This window comes from Sycon ciliatum, chromosome 9 (genome assembly GCF_964019385.1).
Source record: "Sycon ciliatum chromosome 9, ocSycCili1.1, whole genome shotgun sequence".
Classification (NCBI taxonomy): domain Eukaryota; kingdom Metazoa; phylum Porifera; class Calcarea; order Leucosolenida; family Sycettidae; genus Sycon; species Sycon ciliatum.
The window spans coordinates 13,457,471-13,463,970 of NC_088651.1; positions in this window are offsets into that span (position 1 = coordinate 13,457,471).

A 6,500-nucleotide genomic window follows, 5' to 3' on the forward strand; every position below is an offset into this window, starting at 1 on the left:
AAATATTGGAAGATTCCTGATATTGTACCAAAAAGATATTATCTAAATATAAGGGTCATACACTCATACTGATAGTCATTAGTCACTGATTAGCAACCTAATATGCACTGCCAGACTCGCTTCTCCTGACTACAGTGTATACCGGCAGTAGCCCTCGGCGGATTATGCTGGTATAATTTCTGGCATAATCTTCGGGTTTTTTTTTCAAATTATGCCCTGGAAAAAGAGAACTTCTTGGACCAGACGTCAGACGATCGGCATAACCTTACGATGCCGGCTGAAGGTTAATGCCCCAGGCATATATTTAAAGCATGTTACGCGAAATAACCTGGTGAATGTCACCCCTTATAAGCCGTGCTGTCATGGTGCCAGAGTCGTTGTAACGTTGCAAAGTGCAATAAGAGTGTATAGCACTATCATTGGCATAATTCCAGCTTAACGTAGCATAATCACTGGCATAGTTTGGGCATAATGGAAAGCGTAATTCAGCAATTTACCGAGCATAATCCGCCAAGGGCTGCAGGGTAGTGTCACTCCCCCCCCCCTCCCTAATCTGGGCAGGTCGGACTGAGCGCTGCCCGTACCCTAGGCCTAGCTTGGCGGATACTGCCGGCAGGAAAGAGTGCAGAAAAGGTACTGTTTCTGGTGTATTTCTGGTGTGTTTCAGGCATGTACATGTATGGTACACGTACACGTACACGTACATGTACATGTACGTGTACGTGTACGTGTACGTGTACGTGTACGTGTACGTGTACGTGTACGTGTACGTGTACCATACATGCACATGCACATGTAAGTGTGCATGTGCATGTTTGTGGGTGAAGAAGTTGAGCAGAATTCAAGCAAGTGCCTGCGATAATGGTTGTTTGATTCTGCCAGTTTCACTGCTTATGGAGCAGAATTTGCGACTTTTTCGAACATACAACCCTTATGGCAGTCATATCCTTGATTTCTGCTCCATTTCTCTCGGGACTTGGTGATCACCAACCGACCACGCCTCGTGCACTCAATTGATCAAGCACCTCCCTTGGGTATGTCTGACCATATACAGATTGTTTGCACTTTCTGTTCCGCCCCTATTTCGAACTACTTCCCCAACTCTTCCACTGGTCCTCCCTCTTCACTGTATCGCTTCAAACAAGTACCTTCGCACCTTTGGCAATTAATTAACGCTGATTTAGCTGGCTACAACTGGTCCTCTCTGAACTCGTACACTGATGTTAATGACGCACTTCATCACTTTGATTGTGAGCTCCAGTCCGCCTTCCGTCGTCACCTCACCTCATTCGGAGCCACCCACACTGTGACATCTCCACGACCCCGCATGCAATCTCCACCATGGGTTACTGCTGAGCTCAGGTCTGCTGTAAAACGCAAGCGTGATCTATATAGTGTGTACAAAAAATATCCGACAGCAGTAAATCACGCAGCTTATAACCGACAAAGGAATGCTGTAAAGCACCTGTCTCGGCAAGCACATCGTCAATATAATACGCTCCATCCAAGCATCACTAACGTCACCGAATCGACCTACACTCTTTCAGTTTGTGCGAGCACAGCGGCACACTTCCGGCCGTGTCATGCCCCAAACGATGATAGCATCCGACGGTACGGTCGCCACGTCCCCCAAGAGCATAGCTGATGTTCTGAACACTCAGTTCACCTCATTTGGGCTACCTGATGATCCTTCGTGGCGCATTCCCCCTTTGTCCCAGTTGCCTTTCATAATCTGTTCCGTTCCGTACAATCACTGTCACTACGTTTCAAGTTCGGAAATATCTGAAGCGCCTGAAATGTGGAAAGTCTCCCGGCTCAGATGGGATCTGCTGCAGTCTCTTGCACCATCAATAGCCTATCCTCTCACCATTTTTTAATAATGTCATTTCGAACTGGTACATTCCCACAGGATTGGAAATCCGCCATCGTGACACCACTTTACAAGAATAAAGGCTCCCGTGCTTGCCCGGCAAACTACCGCCCCATCTCTCTCCTGCGCACAGTTTCCAAACTTTGTGAGCGTATTGTATTCGATTCCCTCTACCTGCACATCGCTCCAGCTCTCTCACCAGCTCAGTCGGGATTCTGCCGTGGTGACTCAACTCAATACCAGGTGACTCGACTTGTCCAAGACATAGCGACAAAGAGGAACTGTGGGGAGCACGTGGGAATGGTGTTTTTCGACTTGGCTAAGGCATTCGACACCGTTTGGCATCGTGGCTTACTTGCCAAGTTGGAGGTCACCTTCCGGGTGGAGGATGCTGCCTTGCGTTGGATATCCTCGTATCTGTCTGCTCGTTCTCAGGCTGTTCGCTTGTCCTGTTTCTTGTCTGATCCCCTCCCTGTAACGTCTGAAGTGCCCCAAGGTTCCATTCTGGGTCCTTTGTTATTCTTGCTTTACGTTAATAACCTACCTTCAGTTGTCTCCGATGTTAGTTTGTATGCGGATGACACTGGCCTTATCTGTTCTGATTCCTCCCCTGCACAATTACTCCTTACCATGCAGCATCGCATCAACAGCACTATCATGTGGATGCAAACGTGGAAACTCCAGCCCAATTTAGACAAGACAGAAGTCATGTATATTTCTTCATCCCCTCCTGATCAACCATTATACTTTCCTGACTCGACTATGCCTATCCGTGTTGTTACTCAACACAAACATCTAGGTGTGATGCTTGACTGCAAACTCTCTTGGGTTGCACATGTCAACTGTGTATGCAAGCGAACCAGTTCAGCATTAGGGGTACTACAACCACATTGCACTCATTTGCCCATCCAGTGTAAACTATTATTTTATCAGTGCTATATTCTCCCCATATTCGACTATTGCGATACCGCTTGGTGTGGCCTTTCTGACACAACTCTGAACCAATTAGAAGTCCACCATAGATTTATACTTAAAATTCTTTACAACAAGGATCGATGTTTTCCATCGGATGCCCTTTATCGACTTGCACACACTTCTCCTCTCTCCGTTCGTCATAAGCACCATCTCTGTACACTGGTTCATAAAATATTTATTCATAAAACCCCTTCACACATGATGAAGTACAATTGGTTTTCGACAAGCTCAACCCGTAACGCGCTCATCCTGCCTCTTGTTAAGTCAGCCCAGTGTCTAAAGTCCCCTTTGTTTTCCGGCTACTCTCATTGGTTATCATTACCATACGGTCTGAAAACTTGTTCTTCTATTGGTCAGTTTAAAGATCTACTATCACAACTGACCTAGACGCAATAATTATCATCGAAGAACATTCTCGAATACCTGGGTGATGCACGAATTTTGATAGTGTTCACTTCCGTTAATCGTTTTTCTTTGCAATTTTCCATTCATTTTCTGCTTTAATTCATATTTGCTTTGTTTTCCTAGCTTACTATTGCCGTGGCTGGCTCAACGCCCTTGTCTCAGGGGATTCTGTCCCTGCATTAGCTATGCTTGTCACATGCTATGAGATTGTGTCTAATAATAATAATAAATTCTTTATCCACATACGAAACATTTTTTATTTTTTTTATTTTACTAGAGCCACGTAAACCCGTCATGTGTGAGCCATGAATAAGGGGAGTGGTGGCGTGGTCTGGCATGAAACATACCAGAAAGAGTAACAAATTCTGCCAATCCTTATGCCGGTGTTTATTATCTGCCATTAGCCCTTTCCCAAAGGTGCTCTTTTAACTCTTTTTTCAGTGAAAACAGGCAAAAAGTGCTCTTTTTCAGTGAAGCATAGCCGTGATACATGTTCAGATATGAACCTGAGCTGAGAAACGAATACGCATTTTTACATTATGGGTCCACGAAACGCAAAACAGGAAGTAAAGTTCAAACAACCCACTTTTTACAAGCTTCACCGACTTATTGCCCCCAAAAAAGCGGCGTGCCAAGGCCCATCGATCGAGCACTCGGAAACTGTGACCGCATGAATGATCTGAGCAAACAGATTTTAGCACTTTTTCAGCTAAAAAAGCTCAAAAAGGGCGATATTCACCAAAAAACGCAATAAAGGGCGAAAGAAACTGGCTTTTCCAAAAAGGGTCAAAAAGGGCGAAAAAGGGCGAGTACCTTTGGGAAAGGGCTATCTGCCATGGGCTGGCTTTGCTTGAGAACCTCCATGCCATCGCCCAGTCACGACAAGACTGGAAAGACCTATGCAGCAATGTGATAAAAGCATACATCAAAGCCTAGCACTGCTTCCACCTGTGGCAGCTGCATGGCTGGATGGTGTACTAGAACAATAGTCATAACTCATTGACTAACATATTTCGTGAAAATGTTACCCTGTAAAAGAATAGGAATGTAAACAACATACCTGTGAAACCACAACCTTTAATGCTACTTACACAACCTGTGACAACAGTAATCATGAGATCAACCCTAAAACATGTCTTGCAGTTTATTTTCATAGAGTTTGCGACTTTGTGTTCCTCAACACAACTTGCAGCTCTCTTCAAAAATATCCTCAACCTTGGCTCTGTGCTAGATCGTATGTACATGCTTTCATTGTTTCGTCTCATCATGGAGCAGCTTATGCGAAGGCTAGCCAAGCTTGCTTGGCGATGCCAACGCGGAAAAGCCGATAATAATAATAATGGGCTGGCTGAAAGTAGGCAGGAGCGGATTCTGCTCGAAAAGGTGGCAGGTTCTGCTCGAAAGTCAGTGCAATTGGCAGAACCATATAAACCTTATGGCGGGCAATTCCTCGAATTCTGCTCCATTTCTTTATCCACATACCAAACATGCATGACACTTACCAGAAAATGTACCGAATTCTGCCAATTTTTCTGCCGACATAATCCGCCGGTGCCTAGCTGAAAGTGTGCATTGCTTGGTATGGTTCACCTGCGACAACAGTACGTTATTACCACTGACAGTACTTGTACATGACTGTGTGCGAGGCCAACAACACCACCACTGATAACTCCCATGACATACATGTACATGTATCGATGTGTATCCAGTTTATTATTGATTATTAGTTTATACCATGTGCACATCTCTACAAAGTAATGGGGGTAATAAAAGAGACAAAAACAAAATGCAAAGACAACAAAGGAGTGCATGTAGTGGGTGCTACAAGAGCTGTGCCGGTCAGGCGCAGTGCACTCCTCCGACCATTCCGGTCTCGGAATCAACATGGACTGTGCGGGCCATGGGGGTATACTATGAATGATAGACATATCCCCAGTGTTACGTATTCAGTCCATTCTCGTTCTTTTACCTTCAACTTGGAAGATTCGAGGCTATAGTGCTAATAACATAGGACGGGAAAGTTGAAAGGCCGTTAGAGGCTGACTGTCAGTTTGGGCTGTGTTATCAGTGGGCATCAGAGCGTAACTCGCAGTTCCTCGGTCCTTTCTTTCCCAAACATTAGTTAATCGTTGATTCTCAATCACGTACATTGTAGTTGTTAACTTATAGACCGATAATCCCTTTCGCTGTATCCAAGTTTCCTGCATGCCAACGAGCACCGCAACATAACACCTTCACCAAAAAGATATGGGTCTGTATTCATTCGACATGGGCCCCACCACCACACTCCATCATTCACCCCAGTGTCTGGAGATATGTGGATTTTGTAGGAAAAAAAACAACCTGCGGGAAATTCGAGATCCAGGATTGTGCAAACATCATAGGCGTGACCAGGCAGGCACAGTGGGTTGGTCAAAGACCATGATTGAGATACGAGAGGTACCTGGTTCAAGTCCTGCCTGGGAGCGGTTTTTCCAGCCGTGCTGCTACCCACAGTCAATTGGGAACTTGTGGCCAGGCACAAGGGGTACATGGATGCAGCTAATGGGGTCGCTTTCGGCACTTGTGCCAGTGGTTGTGAGACTTACCCACTCACCCCCACCGTTAGGCGCTGCATCTGCCGCTAGGGTTTATCGGGTGTTAGCGGCCGTCGTGAGTTCCCTTCGGGAACGGATACGATAATTTACTTTTTTATTTTTTTATAGGCGTGTTCAAGCTAACGTGGAATGTCGTTCCCTTACACACGTTTCTAAGGTCTACTTGCAAAAATTAATAATGATCATGAAAACAGACAAATTAAATTTTAGGGAAAATGGAATTGATCCACAGGCTGCATGTCGCTCCCTTCTTATCGTTTAATTTTGAAATGATTGTTACAGTACAAGTGAAAATGTTGGTTGTCTTGCCAAACCCGGAGAAGCTATTCTATTGCATTGCCACAACGGACATTACTGTACAATCTGTACTGTCTTGTACCATCATCCTTCAATGCGACCGACCCCACGAAAGGCGGTCAGCCTTTGGGTCATCCTAATAAAGTTATTATTATTACATGTACATAACTGTATGTGTGTGCTTGGAGGGGCTCTCTGGGGCCCGCTTGAACTCCGGGTGGCTTCCACCTGCGACCATCCATACCTGGCAATCGCTGGAAAATCGCGACTTTTCAAGAAAAGTAAACACCCACAGGCGAAGCCTTTAGGGGCAAACATAGAATTCTACGTCGGGGGTGCACTTCTGCCCGCACTTA